The sequence below is a fragment of the Equus quagga genome, chromosome 5 (assembly GCF_021613505.1).
Source record: "Equus quagga isolate Etosha38 chromosome 5, UCLA_HA_Equagga_1.0, whole genome shotgun sequence".
Classification (NCBI taxonomy): Eukaryota; Metazoa; Chordata; class Mammalia; order Perissodactyla; family Equidae; genus Equus; species Equus quagga.
The window spans coordinates 106,268,639-106,289,642 of NC_060271.1; positions in this window are offsets into that span (position 1 = coordinate 106,268,639).

Genomic DNA, 21,004 nt, shown 5'->3' on the forward strand with positions numbered 1-21,004 from the left:
CAAGGCCTGTCCCCTCGCAGTATAAAGTCCATGATGGCAGGGGGTATGTTTGTACTTCTCTGTATACTAGTACTTAGCATACACTTTGCAAAAAGCAAGTTCACAATGAGTATTTCTTGATAAATCTGATGATGGTGACGATGACTGAGACCAACAAAATGAAATAGTAACAAAATTTCAGGGTTTAAATGATCAAGATTACTGACCTGTTGCATTGTTATGTAAGTTCTCCTAATTATTTCTAATTTTCCCTTCACAAAAAGCCTTTTTAGTGTTCTTTCAGTCTCATTAGTAAAAAGGGAAAACTTGTCATCTTCGAATACTAATTATCCTGACATTTTCATACCTGAGGCTAAATGTATCATCAATAAGCTTTAACCTTATCAGTTAGAGCCCTGTACCACTGTGCTGACAGGAAGGCCAGCTGCTTCCCAGGGGGTATTCTGTCACAGCTACAAATCAAGATCATCTTCAAGGCATCATCAAATACTGCTTTATCTAGGCCATGGAAGGAAAAATGAAACTTACGCGTCAGAAAGCCAACACATTACTTTACAGTAAGAAATATAACTACCAAGGAGAACAGACTGTGCTTGTTATCAAGCTTGGGCATCCTCTTTCTCACAAAGTACTGGAGATTAGCTGATGACATTTGTTTTCCAGAATGTCCCCTGCGTGTGTGCCTCTTTGCAGACTTCCTAGAGTTCCTGTCATTCTCAGCCAGTGGAAGTGTGCTGCTTGACCAAGCTTCCCTTTCTCAGAGGTCTTTTACACTTAGTGCTGTCTAAGCAGAAGTGTGAATCTCTGCCTTCAGTCCCCTTTGAGTTCCTGTTTGTCTTTCTATTAGTCCTTCTCATTCTTTTTTTTCTTTTTTCTCCCCAAAGCCCCGGTAGATAGTTGTATATCCTAGTTGTAAGTCATTCAGGTTCCTCTACGTGGGACGCTGCCATAGCATGGCTTGATGAGCAGTGTGTAGGTCTGCACCCAGGATCCGAACCAGCAAACTTCACGCTGCCAAAGAGGAACATGCGAACTTAACCACTTGGCTACGGGGCCGGCCCCTAGTCCTTCTTATTCTTAAAAGCTGATCTCAGCCAGCCCTGATCCCAAAAATGAATCTCACAAGGGTACTGAGTAACGTGTGTGTAAGGGTTGAGTTCGGCACCATAAAACCTAAGGAAACTCTTTCTATATGAAAATAGTCTGTTATCCTACACTGTACACAAAAATTAACTTAAAATGGATTAAAGATTTGAATGTAAGACCTGAAACCATAAAACTCTTAGAAGAAAATATAGGCTGTACACTCTTTGACATTGGTCTTAGCAGCATCTTTTTGAATACCGTGTCTACTCAGGCAAGGGAAACAAAAGAAAAATCAACAAATGAGACTACATCAGATTAAAAAACTTCTGCAAAGGAAAGGAAACCATCAACAAAATGAAAAGACAAGCTACCAACTGGGAGAAAATACTTGCATATCATATATCCGACAAGGGATTAATTTCCAAAGTGTATAAAAACTCATACAACAGCAACAAAAATGAACAACCTGATCAAAAAACGGGCAGAGGATCTGAATAGACATTTTTCCAAAGAAGATATACAGATGGCCAACGAGCACATGAAAGGATGTTCAACATCACTAATTATTAGGAAAATGCAAATCAAAACTACAATGAGATATCACCTCACACTCATCAAAATGGCTATAATCAACAAGACAAGAAATAACAAGTGTTGGAGAGAATGTGGAGGTAAGGGAACCCTCATCCACTGCTGGTGGGAATGCAACTGGTGCAGCCACTATGGAAAACAGTATGGAGATTTCTCAAAAAACTAAAAATAGAAATACCATAGATCCAGCTATTACACTACTAGGTGTTTCTTCTTAAGAGGACTATGCCAAGAGCTCAAGAAAAGATGAACTAAATTGTCACTTCCTGTGACTATACACAGCTTTTCTTGTCAGCACAGTGCAGTGGAAGAAGTGTAGGCTCAGGGTTGGGGTGATGGGTTTGAATCTCAAGTCTGCTAAAGAGCACAATGTTACTTAGTGATAGTAGTTAACATCTCTAGGTTTTATCTTCCTCATCTGTAAAATAGGAATCATGATACCTACCTTCTTTTTAAGAGACTTCTTTGCTATGAGTTTTGCAAAGAGGGGAACCGACACATAGTAGGTACTCAGGAAGGGAGCTGGGAATAGTGGTTGTTGCTGTTGCTGCTGTTGTTATTTTTACTATTATCATCCTTATGCTGGTTGATTGATCTGCGGGACTGACCGAATAACAAGGTGAAGGAGGAAGGGAGGCAGGAAATGAAGCTGCCTTGGCAGAAAGACTGGGTAGTGGTGGCATAGAGAGAGGAAGAATAGGTCAAGAAAAATAGAAGAGAAATCTTTAAAAAGCCAGGCTGAGAAGTCCTTTCTGGGAGAAAGCCAATAAGCAAGTGAAAATAGGTTGAAGGAAGCAGAAAAGAACTCATGCGATTGGCAGTGGTGGGGAAGTTCTAGCAACACTGTCAGACAACACAAGAATAAAACGCTTCCCTGGTCAGTAGGACCACAGGTGGGCACACTGATAAGTATAATTTGCAGAGATTCCTTGGAAAAAGCATGCCATCGCTACAGCCAACTGGGAGCTCTGGGAAAAGTGTGTTTGCTGCTGTTATGCAGGCATTTAAGGAGAATCAATTTGATTACACTGAGAGAATATAACAAATACATACAAATTCTATCTGGACGTTCACTCTCCTGCTGTCTCCTAGCTTAAGGGCAGTGAATGAGAGGGTAAGAGGGAAAAGCGCATGTCGATTCCAGTAGATTCCTATGCAGCCATGAACAGCAGAAATACTGCAGAGAAGGGCCGCAAAGTTTCCGTCAGCCTTCAGGACTTTAAATACCGAAACATTAGGCCCTTCTTGTCCAGAGGGCAACACACATGTTTCAGGGGAAATTTCTGAGAAGGAATTTATTGCTGCACAAATCAACCTTGCCAAACCACAGCTAATGAATGGGGTTTACTTGAAGAAATCAGGGAATTTCTTGGTAAATATTACACTAAGATCCCTACTTTCCAGTACACAGTGGAAAGGCCTTCCTAGTTCTGTATCATGAAGGAATGCCTGAAGGGGCTTCTCATCAACCTTTACCCCATCTTCCATAACGCAGATTCTTCACCTCACCTCTTTCCTTACCCACGTATCCAGCTTCTCAGATATAGAAACTCCATCAACCACAGTAGAATGGAGGGAAATGGCGGGGAGCACTGAGTGGAAACAGGCACAGAATTGGCAGCAGAGAATGGAGTGGGTGGGAGAGAGGCTATAAACCTTCTTGTTTCTGCAGTCCCCACCTGTACCTTGTGTGAGGAGCCACAATAAAGCCGTTTGTCTCCGTTACGTGACAATGTGGACTGTTACAGAGAGCTGCTACTTGGCCATATTTTACATAAAACTATGATTTCTGAGGCAAAAATGTTGGTGCAGGGTGAGAAAATATATGCCTAGGATTTGAGTGGCTTCTGTCAGACAAAGGGTAAAAGAGGTAGAATTTATGCCTGCATAGCAGCTTTCGAACTGTCGTCATCGATATATATTCCTCACATGCTACGCAGGACAGAGTTCAATGAGAAAACAATATTCACTTCCTTATTTTCAATTAGGTCTCAACATATTAAATTACGTTAAAAGATGAATCCTTTTCAATCCTCCTGAAAGGAAAATGCTCACAAGAATAAAAAGACGGAAGTGAACGCAAAAGTCCTCTTATATTTCCGAGCTGCTTGGTTACTAACACTTTAAATACTCATCACTGGCCCTTTTGCAGAATTGAGCAGCTGAAAATCTTTCATTGAATTGTCATTCTTTAATAAAACACAAATTCTTCAGGCAGATTTACCCATACCTAAGAAAATGCATTTGGCATCAAAAATTGAATGCAACAAATGTTCACAATGCTATATAATTTAGCGTTCAAGCTGGGAAGAAAGGGGAATTAAAGTGGTCACATTCCTCCAAAATCATGGCTGTGCTGTGTCCATACAAGCCTAAAAGTACCCAACGGGGCTGTTACTCATTCCAATAAACCAGGAGCAAGACCCTCAATTACTATGAGTAAGGAATAGGGTGAAATAGGCACCACAGAGTTCAGGGTTTGTCTCTTTCCTCCTCCTTACTAGCCTTAATTCACAACCCGAGATGGAGATAAATAAGGAGAGCAAAGGAATAGAATGTCAAGATTAATCCTGGGAAAAGAGTGAAAGATGAGATTCATCAATTGGTAAACAAAGTCCTATTTAAACACTTGAGTCCCCTACCCGTTGCCAGGTGTCACTGAAATCAGCCAACAGAATTACTGTAGAACCACTTGGAGAGGCAAAAAAGGCATTCCCACATATGGACTAGAAAGCCGCCTCCACTGCATCTTATTGGCTTCTCTGCTCTTCACTGTGGAAAGATGAGTCACAATGTGTGACACTGGGTGACACTGACAATTTATGACAGTCAGCCCATCCTGGAATGAGGTCCAGGCGATGCCAGTGAAGCAGCCATTGAGTGAATGTTCCCAAGGTCTGATTTTTTGCATGATATTTTAAACAAAACAAAATACAAATTATTATTTTGTTATAAAACAAACAAAACATGGCACATCAAATCAACGAAATGGTTTTGCTCTCCTAATGTGGTCATAACCTTGTTTTAGAACAAAGAGTGGAAAATGCCCATCACAACCAGGTTTCATCAGGGATGAATTTTGCTTTTCTTTGCCTAACTCCCATTTGACAGCTCTTCACTAGTTTTTGAAACCTGCATGGTACAGTAGTCCTCAAAGGGAGGATGTGCAGAATATTTATTAGTTTTAAGCATGACTGGTAATTAATAAAATAACAGTTACTTCAGTTTATTTCACTTAAAGCCCATGTGTCCTCACTACCTCCTTTCTCCTGCTTTCGGTGTTTAGGTCTCCAAGCATGTAACTGCAAAGGCCCACTAATGTCACAATGATATCCAAATGTAGGACTCATATTTAGGGCCAAGCAGACAGTGTCATAGTCCATAGTAAATACTGGTTCTTAAAATCTAGAGATAAAGTCATCCCTGGAGAAGGAAACTATGAAGCTTCGATGCATGATTCAGAAGCGGTTTGCAAACACACTGCTGATAAAAAATTGGGAAACACACAAGATCAGCATAGCCTTCCAGTAATTAGTGGAAGTGATAAAGGAATCCTTGTTCCTGTAACTTGTCTGAAGAAAGATTGTGTTAAAGAAGTTGAGAGGCCTGCATAGAGGTTTCCTGAATGAATCCCTTAGTAAGTACTTTCCAGTCAGTAGCAATGTCTTATCTGCTATAGAACAGGTATGGGTCATCATTCATTAAGCTGCTCTAAAATTTGGATATCATCTTTTTCAGGACAATTTGCTTGCCTGTCTTCTGACGCCATGATTTCAAAGCAACTTTATGATCATTAATTTGGTGTGCCAAATACCATGGCATCAAAAAGATATCCTGGATACTGAACACATTACTCCAGTCACTGGAGAGGCATTCGTCCCTCTGTAAATCAATATGTCAACCTCTTGGTTTATCAGGTATTTCTTGGGGGTTTAGTTAAAGTGTATCAGTACCTAAGAGCCTCAGGAACTCTGTGAAAATTAAATCCAGAAAGCTGTCTCTTGCACTTAAACCATAGCATCCCCACCAAGGAATACCTACTGAGGCTTTAGCTGTGCTCTAGCTGACTTCGCTCAACAGCATCTTTCTTTTAAAAAGGAGAGAAGACGAAATGTTCTGCCTCCTAAGTATTCATCAGCCTTCCTCCAACAGCACTGTGTGCTCTCAACAGATCATTCAAAGGCATCCTCCACTGTCACCATTATGTTTTGTTCTGGTGAATAGTAGTTCTGAAGGCAGATGTTAAAACAACAAAAAGTCATTTTTATTGTGAAGTGTTGATAAGTGTACTTCAAACCCATGAGTTCGATAACGTCTCATTTTAGCACCCAAAGGAAATGTGTCTGGTCTACCTCGTTGCAATCAGATGCCCTACAGCACACTGAAAACCCATCTAGAAAGAATAAGATGCTCCAAATACTCGCAGCACTGAGGCAAAAGATCCTTGCTGGGTGAGATTACAGGCCCTTGAAAATGGGAAACCATATAATTTCTTTATGAAAAAAAGCCATTATCCTTTTATTTCCTCCACTGGAATGCTCTAAAATCTAATCAATGCTAGCCACCTTTTTCCTTTTCCTTGGAGCCCTAGGCCCTTCATAAAATACATCATTTCATAGTTATGCACCTAAAATACGTATCTGAATGAGTAAGTATCTAGATGGGTCAAAGCTGCTTTATTTGTCAGTGTGGATGAGGCTTAAAATTTGGCTTGGATTTAGACTTAGATGTCAGTAATTTAGAAAGTAGACATGAAAAGAGTGTTGAACCCAAAAAAAGAATACAAATTATAGCTAGCACTTATCTTGTGCCAGACACCGCCCGGGAGCGTTTGACATATTTCTCCCAACTACTCTGCAAGGCAGTTATTATCCAGCTTTCACTAGCGGAGAAACTGAGGCTTAGGAAGGTTAAGTAACATTGCCAAGGTCACAGAGCCAAACAGTGAGAGAGACATGGCTGTCTGATGTCTAAAGACTTTTTCCTTAATGTACCTCTCAGAACATCTTTGCTCAGTTCTGGATCAATGAATAACTTGCAACAGTCTCTTTTGCCTCAGTTTTTTCTTTATAAAATAAAGGTAGCACACTAAGTAATTTTGAGTTTCCCTCCTGCTTTAAGTCTTATGACACCACATGACTTCCACAGCTAAAGAACACACTGCCCCATGTACCACGTATCCTTGGCTCCCTAGATTTGTAGAAGCCTTTGAAATTCTAAAACACAAAATCTTGTTTATAACCTATTGATTAAACATTATGCTAGCAATTACCTTCAATAGGCAATTACAAAAATTGAACCTGGAGGGCAACAAATTGTCATCATCCTTCCTAAGAGTGTGAGTGTAGTCAACAGAAAAGAACAAATGCTCCTCAATGACTCTAATTAGTGTCATGTAGTCACAGGGTACCCTGAGGTCTCGGTCTGCAGACAACTGCAGCTGCCACAATTCTACTAGTGTCTTTCGTATGCTTTGGGATCAGCTTTCCTGTAAATAATACCTCTTCCTTATGTAGATATGAATATCTGAGAGCTGAAATACTATAGCTGACATTCTCTACAAAAATTCCAGGTTCAAATAATCTAGTCCATTGTAAGATCCTTTGTTAGCATTTGGGGTTTTAAATTGGGCAAAACAGCTTTGTTTAAGTGTAAACTGTTTCTGAACTATTTCTGGAATATAGCAAAGTAGTTAAAGTCAGACTCAGGTTCAAGTCCTGTTCTGTTGTGAACAGGCTGTGTGACAAAGGTTAGATAAAGAGCTGACTAACCCTCTCTGAGCCTCAACTCCTCACTGGTAAGTGGGCATAATATTAACCTTAAAGGGTTCTGTGAGAAATAAGTGAGATAAAGTACACACCTTGGCTAAGCCACCATCATTTCATACTGGGATTCCTGAAACAGCCTCCTAACTGGTCTGCTTCTATCCTAGCCCCTGCAGACTTCTCAACACAGCAGCTAAAGGGATCCTGATAGAAATGGAAGTAAAAGGACTTGCCATCTCCCTCACAGTAAAAGCCAAACGTCCTTACGTCTTATAAGACCCTCCATGATCTTCACCCTCTCCCTGCCCTTTTACCTTCTCCGAGCTTTCTTCTGGTCACACTTCTGGTCAATACAGTATTGGAAGTCCTAGACAGAGCAATGAGGCAAGAAAAAGAAATAAAAGCCATCCAAATTGGAAAGGGAGAAGTAAAACTGTAACTATTTTCAGATGACATATTATATATAGAAAACCATAAAGACTCCATCAGAAAACTGTAAGAACTAATAAATGAATTCAGTAAAGAGGCAGGATACAAAATCAATATACAAATTCTGTCGCATTTCTATACACTAATAATGAACTAGCAGAAAGAGAAATTAGGAAAACAAACCCACTTACAATCACATAAAAAAGAATAAAATACCTAGGAGTAAATTTAACCAAGGAGGCAAAAGATCTGTACACTGAAAACTGTAAGACATTAATGAAAGAAGAGATTGAATAAGACACAGAAAAATGGAAAGATATTCCATGCTAATGGATTGGAAGAATTAATATTATTAAAATGTCCATCCTACCCAAAACGATCTACAAATTCAATACAATCCCTATCAAAATTCCAATGGCATTTTTCACAGAAATATAACAAACAACCCTAAAATTTATATGGAACCACAAAAGACCCTAAATAGCCAAAGCAATCTTGAGAAGAAGAACAAAGCTGGAGGCGTGATGTTCCCTGATTTCAAACTATAATACAAAGCTATAGTAATCAAAACAGTATGGTATTGGCATTAAAACAGATATATACGGGGCCAGCCCCATGGCCGAGTGGTTAAAGCTCCATGTGCTCCACTTTGGCAACCCAGAGTCCACAGGTTTGGATCCCAGGTGCAGACATACTCCACTCATCAGCCATGCTGTGGAGGCATCCTACATACAACGCAGAGGAAAACTGACACAGATGTTAGCTCAGGGCGAATCTTCCTCAAAAAAACCCAAAAAACAAAAAAAGAGACACATAGATCAATGGAACAGAATAGAGAGTCAAGAAATAAACCCACACATATGTGCTTAATTCATTTACGACAAAGAAGCCAAGAATATACAATGGGGAAAGGACAGTCTCTTCAATAAATGGTGTTAAGAAAACTGGACAGCCACATGCAAAAGAACGAAACTGGACCACTCTCTTCGACCATAAGCAAAATTTAACTCAAAATGGATTAAAGGCTTGAATGTAAGACTCGAAATCATAAAACTCCTAGAAGAAAACATAAATGGTAAGCTCCTTGACACTGGTCTTGGTGATGATTTTTTGAATCTGACACCAAAAGCAAAGGCAACAAAAACAAAAATAAACAAGTGTGACTACATCAAACTAAAAAGCTTCTGCACGACAAAAGAAACCATCAACAAAATGAAAAGGCAGCCTACTGCATGGGAGAAAATATTTGCAAACCATGTATCTGATAAAGGGTTAATATCCAAAAGATATAGAACTTATACAACTCAATAGCAAAAAACCAAATGATCTGATTTAAAAATGGGCAGAAGATCTGAATAGACATTTTTCCAAAGAAGACATACAGATAGCCCACAGGTACATGAAAAGATGCTCAACATCACTAATCATTAGGCAAATGCAAATCAAAACCACAATGAGATTATCACCTCACACCTGTTAGAATGGCTATTATCAAAAAGATAAGAAATAACCAGTGTTAGCCAGGATGTGGAGAAAGAGAACACTTGTGACTGTTGGTAGCAATGTAAACTGGTGTAGCCACTATGGAAAACAGAATGGAGTTTCCTCAAAAAATTAAAAGTAGAACTACCATGTGATCCAGCAATTTCACTTCTGGGTATTTATCCAAAAAAAATTTAAGACACTAACTAGAAAAGGTATATGCACCCCTATGCTCATTGCAGCATTATTTATAGTAGCCAAGCTATGGAAACAACGTAAGTGTCCATCAATGGACAAATGGACAAAGAAACATGATATATTTATATAATGTATATGAGATATATGTGTATATGTAATATATATAATGGAATGTTATTAGGCCATAAAGAAGAATGAAATCTTGCTATTTACAACAACATGGATGGACCTTGAGGGCATTAAGCTAAGTAAAATAAGAGAGAAACAAATACTATATGATCTCGCTTATATGTGGAAATGAAAAAACAAAAAAAACAAACTCATAGATACCAGGAACAGATTGGTGGTTGCCAGAGGCGGGGGGTTGGGGGAGTGGGCAAAATGGGTGAAAAGGGTCAAAATGTACAAACTTCCAGTTATGAAATAAATAGTCATGGGGATGTAATGTGCAGCATAGTGACAATAGTTAATAATACTGTATTGCATATTTGAAAGTTGCTAAGACAGTAGATCTTAGAAGTTCTCATCCCAAGAAAAAATATTTGTAACCATATATGGTGATGGATGTAACTAGACTTATCGTGGTGATTATTTTGCAGAGTATACAAATATTGAATCATTATGTTGTACACCTAAAACTAAGATAATATTATATGTCAATTATATCTCAAAAAAATACCATATTTAGTAAAAGCATAAAATCATGCATTGGGGATGAATAAGCACCAAAGAATAGACATTACTTTGAAGGAGGGAAGGGATAAAGGAAAGGTATAGAGGGAGCATCAATATACATCTCTAATGTGTAACTTCACTAAAATATATGAAGCAAATAAGGCAAAATGTAACTAGTCACAAAGCTGAGGTGGTAGATACGTAGATATTTATTTTATTATTGTCTACAATTTCTATGTGCCTGAAATACTTCATAATTTTAAAAAATCGGAGTATTATTGAATATATTGCTGAATACCACATTCAGAATGATCACATTCCTACAAAATAAGTAGCATAGATAGGAGGAGTGTGGATCTATGCCTGTCTGTCAACATATTAATGAAGGTCTGGGAGATGCGTACACAATGCTGATGGTGGCTACCTGTGGAGTAGGAAATGAAAATGGGGACGGAGATAGGAGAGGGACTTCCATGTTTTGCTCTGTATACTTCTGTGTTGTTTGAACCTTTTATTTGAGAATACATTCTTTGGGTCATAATAAAGAGAAAACATGACAGGACCAAGCCCAGAGAAACACTCAAAGTCTAAACCCAAAGAACATGGAGTTTAGGCCTCAGTGATGTAGAAAAGCTGGAACCCTTCTTGAGAGAAATGTCTCCCCTCGTCAGTACCTGAGAATTCCTTTAAGAGCACCTCAGAGAGCTAGTCTATGAGGCATTCCTGGGGGAAATCATGACCAGTGTTCTCCTGAAGCCACACTCTCTCAGCAGGAGACAGTCTTCTGTCCTATTTATTCATGCGGGTCAGTGGTTTCCCAAACCAAGGAGCATTCATGAAATGGAACCATCTTGAGTCCTATAGATTAACGGCAAAGACAGTGCTGGGAGGGAAAGGGCTTTGAGAAGCTGTTCTGATTTCCAAAGATGAGGGAGCATATTCTCATTAATCACCGTGAAATCAGAGCTCAGCGATAAAGCAGCTGGCTTTAGAATGAGCTGTTTTCCAGGAGTCATTTATTTATTTGATGTTATGTCACTGATAAACTGCGCCAACCACGACTCTCCGTGATTAAGCCAAGTTTATTCAGACGCACACCACTGCCTCCTGGAACAGCTAAGGCCAAAGCTTTCAGTCTTTGTCAGGGACTCCAAACTATTTGGGCGACTCAAAAACTGGTCTCTGGTGGTAGCAAGCTGTGTGTAAAACGTAAATCATGCTCATCAAGGTACTGAAAACAAAAGGAAGGTGATACAGGGGAAATGTAGGGAAGATGATAGGAAAGAGGGAGAGACTTTGCAGAACCACGTCAGAGAAACTTACCAAAGTCAGGAGACTTGTCCTTCATTGTTTTCAGAAATTCAAATAATTGGAGCACTATGTAATAGTAATATTCGCCATTTCTTGTGGATCAAGAATATGGCCAGCAGGGTACAGAGGGCTATTTGTATCTTTCTTCCCTTAGCCATCATATCCCAATGCAGGCAGCTCTATCACCAGGCCGCGCCCTCTGAGCCCTCTGTCTGCCACAGAGCTGGGTATCACAGGCTGGTGATGGGGTGAGATGGGAGAGAAGTCCAGTTGGCATATCCTTTGGCAAATCACTTCATTTCTCTGAGCTTCAGAGTCCTCTCCTTAATATTGGGTGAGGATAAAATGAAATAATAAATATAGAAAGTTTTTGCAAAATGTTTAGCTATTAATTGCTATAAAACCTAAATAAATAGCAATGAGGAGTATAGTATTCCTCCAACATCCAACACACACCCATGTCTGTATTCAGCTTCACAGCTACCACATCATCTTCCCTTTCTCTCAAGAAAAATGTATTCTCACCTCTTTCCTCAAGGTAATATCATTTCCCTTAAAGTTCAATCTGGAGACATTGAGGAGTTCCCTTTACTGTTATTTAGACTGCCATGTCTACAGAATCCACTAACCTTTGGAGTTTTGCTGTACAGACTCAGGAGGCAGCCACAGCTCTCAGGGGAAGGAGAGTAGGGGAGACCCTCTAATCTGACAGGGTTGAGATGATTTCAGTAACCCCAAGAAGTTGCTCAAGAGTCCCGCCAAGCCCCACATTCCAAAACGACCTACACCAAATCCTCAGAAGACAAGCCAAGAAACAGAACAAAAAAGAGGTTGTCACTCAAGTCCCCAAAACACAACAATATGTACCTGTATCATTTCTCTATATCACACTGCTCATCTTACAACACGCTTCCAACACCCACTCCTGTTCTCACCATGCAAACACCAGCCAGATCTCTTCATGTAGGTAGCTGACTTCTTCTGGCCCATTCTTAGAGACTTAATAATGTAGTTTATATCTAAGGATGGCAAATCATTGTACCATCAACAAAAATTACAGTGTAGTTTTATTGCTTTTAAATATTCAAATAAAAATAACTTCTTCCTGTAAGAAAAAGATGTAAATATTATAGATAAGCCTTAAATCCTCTTTGACCACTACCTCTAATCATTTTTATGCATTTATAGCATAGACACATACACATAGCCACATGCATAAAATTGTTACACATCACACAAATGATGGTACACTGTACATACTCTGTAACTTGCTTTTCTGCAACAATATGTTTAGGACTTCTTACCTCTGGTTCCAGTTTACATAGACTCTGTTCTATGGAACTTGGTGAGATTGAGTCTATCCTATTTATGGTCACTTAGAAAACATGGAGACAGTTTCCATTTCCAATTGAGAACAGAGAGGAACAGAAGCAAACAACTGCTGGACTGGTTTCAGGGACATCAGGTGTTCTGGTCCTCAGCTGAATGATTCAATCCACACTTGATCCCCTGTTTATAAGTGACAAGGTCAGGAATTAGGCAAATCAGCATGAAAGAGACAGTAATAGCTCCCAGGGCTTTAAAACGTAGAATCATAGGTATTCAGCTGTAGGGGTCAAAAAAGATTTCAGATTTAGAATCCTTTATTTTAAAGATAAGAAATCTGAGACTAAGAAATATTATTAATTTATCCAAGGTGACATAGCCCAAGTTTCCCGGCTTTGTCTTTGTACTCGGTTTTCTTTTTCCTATTTCCCCAGATGTGTCTCAAGGACCTCAGGAGTAATCAATAAAGTAGCCCATGTTTTTAAAAACAAACCCTTGCAGCTCACCAGCTATAAAAGATGCTGCATTTGATTTGTTCTCTGAGCTGGGACACTGCAGTAAAAATTAAATTGATATTTAATCAATCAACATTAATGGTGACAGATTGCTTTCAGTCATTTCCAAAGGCCTAAAAGCCAATATTTGCTCAAGTGGGGCAACCACAGGACTTCCACCAGCTACAAATAATATCTGTGGTGAGAATTAAATGTAATTAAATAATGCATGTGATGCATTTACTTAGCAGAGTGCCTGGTACATAAATGCTTCCTAATGGTAGGCATTTTTATTTAAAGATGACCTCTTTGCTGGAAACTTTTTCATTGCTCTGAATTGGCAGAAACTGAGGACCACTGAGTCCAGCTTGCCAGCGCCCCAGCCCAAGTCAGCATTCCAACACTTGTTTTATTTTAATCAGAAAGGGGGTAATGATGGTTTATGGTGAGTACAGAGCCATTTGGGTCAATTCCAGAAGAAAATAAAAATCCTATTTTATTTCATTAGGAAAAGTGTCTTCCCATTGTGGAAGTCAACACTTTTCCTACCTGGCAACCCAGCTCAGTTATGAGTGGAAATGGCTTCTAATCTTTCTCCCAGGCCAGCCCTTCTCTAAGTCTTCAGGCAACTGCAATGTGCCAGCTGGCAATGTGCTCTTGAATTAAGAGACTCTTCTCAGGTTTTTCACATTTGCTGTATTAACAAGTTTATCCATTTGATTTTTTCCAAGACCTTCTTTCTAAATGAAAAGTAAACATGCCATTGTCCTTGGATAAGAGCTTATTTGACCTTCTCTGTTAGCAGCTTATGAGAAGCAGATGCTATGTGGTTATAATTTGGACCCAGGGAAACCCATCACTGTTCTAATCATATATGTGTAAACCAGATGTTGGCCAAGGAATCCTGGCCCCTTGAGATGTAGATAAAATCAGCTCCAATCCCTGTTCCATGCCTGGTAAAAGTCCAAAACATCTGCCCTCCCTCCAAACTTTCCTTCAGATTCCTGGGCAGCCTCATTCTCATGGTCATCTCTGCTCCAGACTTCTATTTCTCATGTGCTTGCTTTCTCTGCTCAGCACAGAATGTCCCCAAATGTCAAACTTAGCCTTATAAGCAATTTTCAATCAATCAAACGTATCCCCAAAGCATGTATGATTGTAATTCAATGAACTGAAGATTTGGGGGGAGACAGAAGAGGGTGTTACATAATTTTTATGCATCCCTGTTCTTAAAACATCTTTTGGTCACCTCATCTTGGGGAATTTTCACTGGCTGCTCCAATGAGACCAGCTTCACCCTATCCTTCTGGCTTCTTTTTTCTTGTCTAACCTCTATGTCATCTCACCCTCTTCTTCAGGAACTCCAAATTCCTCTCCTTCAGTTGTGCAAAGTCATTCAACTCTCCCAAGAGAAGACAGCAAAACTCTGTCTCAGTTTTCCTTCATTTACCAAATCCAACAAACTCTTCAGTAGAACCAAACAGGCTCCTCTCTTCTTAGAGGGCAGTTGTCATAGCTAATGGAAGTTCATTAATTTTCCCCCCATTTTATGGCATATGAATCAAGTTCTCGATTGGGGATGGGACCAGAGGACTGCATTGGTCATATTGAGGTTTCTGTGACTTGCATCCCTGGAGTTGTGCAGTGCTCAGATGTATGGCCCTTTGCTTTGAACAGAACCAAGGAGCAAGAAGCAAATTGGTTGGAGTTGTAGGAATTGACACCTTGGGAAAAAATATGCAAGGTATAGGAGAGAAATGAGCTAAAATTATGGAATGAGAAAGGAATGTAAGAAAGAGTGAAGAAAAAAGTGAGAAAAAAAGCAAAGCAAAAGACATAGCTAGAAGGAGAATAGGGGCTGGTTCTATAACAAACAGAAAAGGGAGGAAAAATGTGAAAGAACGGACAGCTGAAGGAGCCAGTGGAAGAATGGTGGTGGTGGAGGGTAGAGGCCACTCTGCCTACATTTTCTCCTGGCTCCACCATCCTCTTGATGTCACCCAGCCTGTAGGTCATTGGCGGTGTGGTCTACCAAAACAGAGCACTAGGCTTGACCCCTGGTCCAAACTCTGATGAGTGTCTATAAGCAGGTCATTTATTCTTCTGGTCCTTTTGATTCATCTCTAAATCAGAAACAGAAACTCACTGTAAAGTTCCCTGCCAGTAATGAGATTCAGTGTCTCCATGAGATAGGATAGCTACTTCCTCAGTCTCCTACCCCACTACACACTTAGCCTTTTTCAGCCCTCTACCCTTCCCTCCTTCTTCTTGATCGAGGTGTAGTGGGGCCAGAAGCCAGGAAGCTCACATGGAGTCAAATGTCCATTTAATAGCTAGGTAGCTGTTAGCCACCTAAAAGCATCCTGAAGACCCCAGAGTGGGGTACAATGTTCAACTGCATCTTTTTAACCATGATTCCAGCCACTTCTAAGTATCACATAAAATTAGGTTGTATCAAAATACACTGATTTTCTAATTTTACCATTCAAGTTAACCTAAAAGGCCAAAATGCTGAGTGAGTTTATATGCAGATTTATCTGCCTTGTTCAACACTCATGAAATGCCAGAGTGTGTAGACCCCTCCTACACACTATGGGAGTTTCCAGAATCAAAGCAATATGGACTGAGGGATAAGGAGTACCGTGACCAAGGAAGCATAGGGTTGACAAGTAGGAGACTGGGCTAGAGGATTCTAGAAGGAGGGTGCAACAGCCTTCAGCAACCCTCATCAAAATTCTCACCCTCTTGGGCCGGCCTGGTGGTGTGGTGGTTAAGTATGCATATTCTGCAGCCCAGGGTTCACGGGTTTGAATCCTGGGCGCGGACCTAGCACCGCTTGTCAAGCCACACTGTGACAGCAGCCCCAGACATAGAGGAAGATTGGCACAGATGTTAGCTCAGCGACAATCTTCCTCAAACAAAAAGAGGAAAATTAGCAACAAATGTTAGCTCAGGGCCAATCTTCCTCACGAAAAAAGAAAAAAGAAAAAATTCCTACCCTCTCAAAGCCCCGTCTCTAAAACCTTTCCAGGGAAACCAATTAGAGAATTAGAAAATCTTATTCACCAGATGCTATCAATGCCTGGCAGATATTTTTCGAAGGCAGTACTAATAAAGTCAAAACTCTACTCATATAATTCAAGTCAAGTAATGGGCTAAGAAGAAACATAGACATTTTTGAGCAGAGGTACCTTTTGTGTCTCTGAAATTATATTACCCAGACTATATATTTCTCCACCTCTACACCAATTTACATTTTTAAATTTTTTAGGTTTTTTTTTTTTTTTTTTTTGCTGTGTGCTGATGCTAAAAAGGAGGAAAAAATGAGGAGAAAAAAGCTGGGAGATAAAGAAAGGCTAAGAAACTGTTTAAGAGTACCAGGGACAGGGAATCTCACTGTTATGCTTGGAGCAGGCTTTATTTCTGTGGAGCAAGCCTGACTCTAGCAGGTTAAGCACCTAAGAATTAGGGCAGAGATTGGACGGCACTTACAGTTCTGTAAGTTTTAGTGGAAACCCTGAGAGAAGGTTTCTATGGTCAAATATATTTGGAAAATGCTACACACCGTGCTCCTGTCTTTGATATTCACAGTACATATTAAAGACCCTGAGGTTTCTTACAGTAAAAATAATCTAACTCAATAAGCTTGGCCTTGCCCAAACCCATTTGGCCACAGAACCCCTTCTTCACATATTGCCTATTAACATATTTCAGATCTGGTGTTCCAGGAACACACTTTGGGAACGACCACCCAGTGTCATTCTGGTGCTCATGATTAACCTCTCCTCCGTCACAGGAAGATGAAGGCTAAGAGCTAGATAGCATTAAAAATAAATCATCCCTGATGGGTATTCACAGATGGGAAAAGCAAGTGGGAGAAACGAGATTGTGACTTTATCAGGTGTTTACTTGCTGGAATAAAATGCAGATTAACCCAAAGCATGCAGATGTTCATTTCTGTAGGAAGCCTTTCACTTTTTGTCTATTGCTTTAGACGTGTGAAGGACCACAGGATTTTGAGCTACCTTTACATAGCGTGCTGTCTGAACTCCCTCCCACAGTCATTTTCCCTTCTTAATTCTTCAAGGAAGTAATCTTGTTCTGCCAATAAGGCATGAGTGGGCTATCTCGCTTGTAAGTGTCACAAAACCAAAGAGTCTTATGACAAAATGTTAGGAACTAGCACCAGTACGTGGAATACCGGGGCACATGCAGTTCAATGCTGTCTGTGAGGACTGATAAGTACAGGGTCTTGAACAAGTCTCTGCCACCAACTAGCTGCTGTGTGACCTTGCCCAGACCACTAACACTTGGCCGTGACCGCTTCACTTCTAAAATGAGAGTGTCAGACTTGATTCAGCTCAGAGGTCCCAGTCAGATCTAACAGAACAGGAGACAAGATTTTAAAAAGTGGTTAAATATTCTGCCTTTAGAGTCAGAACAACCTGAACTTGGACCCCAGCTCTACCACTTACAGTCTGCAAGCTTAGACCAATTATAAAACATCTCTTTACTTGGTGGTAATATCAATCTCCTACCATCCATTAATAGTTGACCTAATACGTAAGGATTAAACAAAATTAGTTATATTAAAAATATTTACACCCTGGCACATAAGAAGAGATTTATAAATATTCCTATCATGATTATCATTAATTTCCTATGCCACTGAATTCTGGGTAACTAGGTAATAGGTGAGGTCCCACAAAGGGCCAGATTGGGCGATGTGAAGCCAGTAGACACATATAGCGTAATAGCTTGATCCTGCTAGCCTATTCCACGTGCTAGAAATGTCCACTGTTAGATCATTTACTGAGAGCTTGAAATGAATTAATACTACTTAAATCAGATAGTGTCAATGCTCTGCCTGAAACTCACTAGTGGCCCCGGTTGCATCTAGAATAAAATACCAAATGCCGATAAGTCCTGGTATCCTCTGGCTGATGTTTCCATCCTCCTCACTCACTCCTCCAGCCCCTGCTGCTGCCCCTGCCTGGATTGCATTTGCCCTCACTCTTTGATACTCCCATTCTTTCTCTTCTTTCAGATCCCAACTGAAATGCCACACATCAGAGAGGACTTCCCTAACCACACCTTCTAAAGTGGCTTCCAATTTTCTTCACTCCTCCCACCAAATCCCATACTCATTATCTTAGCACCCTATGATTAATTATTTGCCAATTTTTCGGGTCTGGCTACAATATCCCGAGGCCCATCTTAACAATAGCAATTCATGCAGGCAGAAACGAAAGTTAGTCTGAAATTATTCCTGATCTTTTAGCTCCAGAGTGCTCTCCTCCCCAATCATAGCCTCTGTCTCTTAATTAAGAGCCTAAAAAAGGGAGAATTTTACTGGTGCAGCTAAGGTGAGAGATTCATCCTTAGTCCAATCAACTACAGCGAGGAGGTGGAGACATGTCGTACAAATGTGACCTACCACTGTGGGCATGGGCTGGGCAGATACCCCGTAACACATCTGAGCAATGTTCAAGGCCTGGAACACAGGAGGAGAAACAAGCTCTAGACAAAAGCTAGAAAACTTCTGCTCATTCAACAACAAGTCAGCATCTCCTTGTCCTCCTCTCCCAGGAGGCACCCTTGACCCCCATGAAATCTTCTCCTAAGCAGCAATGACCGCTTCGTCTTTCAGAGAGCACCCACTTAATGCGTGTCTCTCACTGCACTGTGATTCTTGGTGAATAAGTCCATCTCCCCCACTGGGCTGGGAGCACCTCGCACAGTGACTAGCTTGTATTAGATGCTCAACAATTCTTTAATAAATGGATGAATAAATTAACACTTGAATAAAACTGATTAACTGAAAATTAACTGGTGACTATGACAGATTCAATAGAAAGAAAGCAAAGAATCATACTGAGCAATATTGGGTCAGATGTTAGAGGTGTTGATCTGCCGTCATGGATGTAGAAAGAGAGATAATCTGCATATCCCAGTGCTGGCACATAGTAGCCCTTCAGTAATTGGTAGTTGTTAATTGTGATGATGATGATGATGATGATGATGATGATGATGATTCCAGCACTTAGTGATAAGATACAGAAATCGTTTTTTCACTTCTGAGGCAAAGAGGAAAACTGTCCAGTGCTTTCCTTCATCTTCTCTTCTCTCCACACTCTTTTAAAGGTCACACACTTTTTCAAAAGACTATTTCATCCTGGTTCTGTGGGAGGACAATTAAAGTTAAAATATCTGCATTTCAGAGGATGCCTTAAGCTAAACTGAAATTAAAATCAAAGAAATAATTCCATTTTTGTCCCAAACATCTTGAAGCTCTTTTGGTCTTCATCAGGGGAGGGTAATCCAGTTTTTATCATTTACTTTGCTCGCATACAGCTGCTTCCTTTTGCTGAAGCAGCTGGAATTTGTCTCATTTCCAAAGTTTTGCTTCAGAATTTGGCGTTTCCCCTTTTTTCCAGGCCTGGTGTAAATAAGGACGTGGGCTAAGAGAACGAAAACATAAACCAAAAGCAGCCATCTAAAGAGTTTTAAAGTCTGTTTTCGTTATAAGCATTGCTGGAACTCCAATCCATCGTTAATTTCCTAGGAATGTTTAGATGTTGGATAGGAGACCAATTACAGATAGTCTGCAGAAAGCAACCTGTGTCAAAAAGGATGGAGCTTTGGAGAAACAGATAGTTCTGTAAAAAACTAATTGTGTGTGTTCTTGGAATGACAACCATAATAATTTGGATAATGTGAATGAAGCCCATTGAAACATCACCCCATGCCCAACAGTCCTGGAAATAAGCTAAGCGTGGCATGTTCAATGACAAATGGATATTGCTATACCAGACCTCCATCATTGATTTTCCAAATTAGGAATGTTTGCAGAGCACTGGGAGATGTTTGATAAGAAAAAATGGTAGCTGCTTTCCATGTATTAACAACAGTATGGTGATTCCACAATAATTGTTAGTAACAAATTATCAATGATATTTTATTTGATAGCTTACAATTTTAGACAAGTGGGTTTGAATCTCAACTCTGCCACTTACCAGTTATGTGAACTATAAGTTATTTAATCTCCCTGTGCCTCATTTCCCTCATCTGTTGTGTGGGGTTAATGATAGTATCTACTTCATAGGATTATGTGAGAATTAAATCAACAGTATATGGTATACAATAAGTGCTATATAAATATCTCAATTATTATTGAGTTTTTAGTATGTATTTCAGGTTAGTTTGACACTGAAGTCTCTGCTCTTAGTCATTGTTCTATCTTGCATCTTGGATGATGGATGGTAGCTGGAGAGAGTAGGGAGGATGGATGAATGGAAAATGGAGCAAAGAAAAGCATTAACAAATAAACTCAAGTAAACCTTGTAACAGTGCACTTTGTGATTCATATCACAAATTCAGAGACAGAGAGAGATTTATAAACCATGATCTCTCCAGAGAGAAGGCAATCTTGGAACAAATCTCATTGTGTGTTCCATATTTCTTCCACATCGTAATATTTTCAAACTAGGGAAAATCTGATTAAAATTAAAATCTATTTAACAAATATTTGTTGAACTATAAGTCAATGAACCAAGAATAAACCTTGGGTAATGAAAAGGCGAGAAGGTTGCAGAAGGCAATGAAGAAGATGTGTAATGTGCAGATGGCAAACTGGTGGCAGTTGGG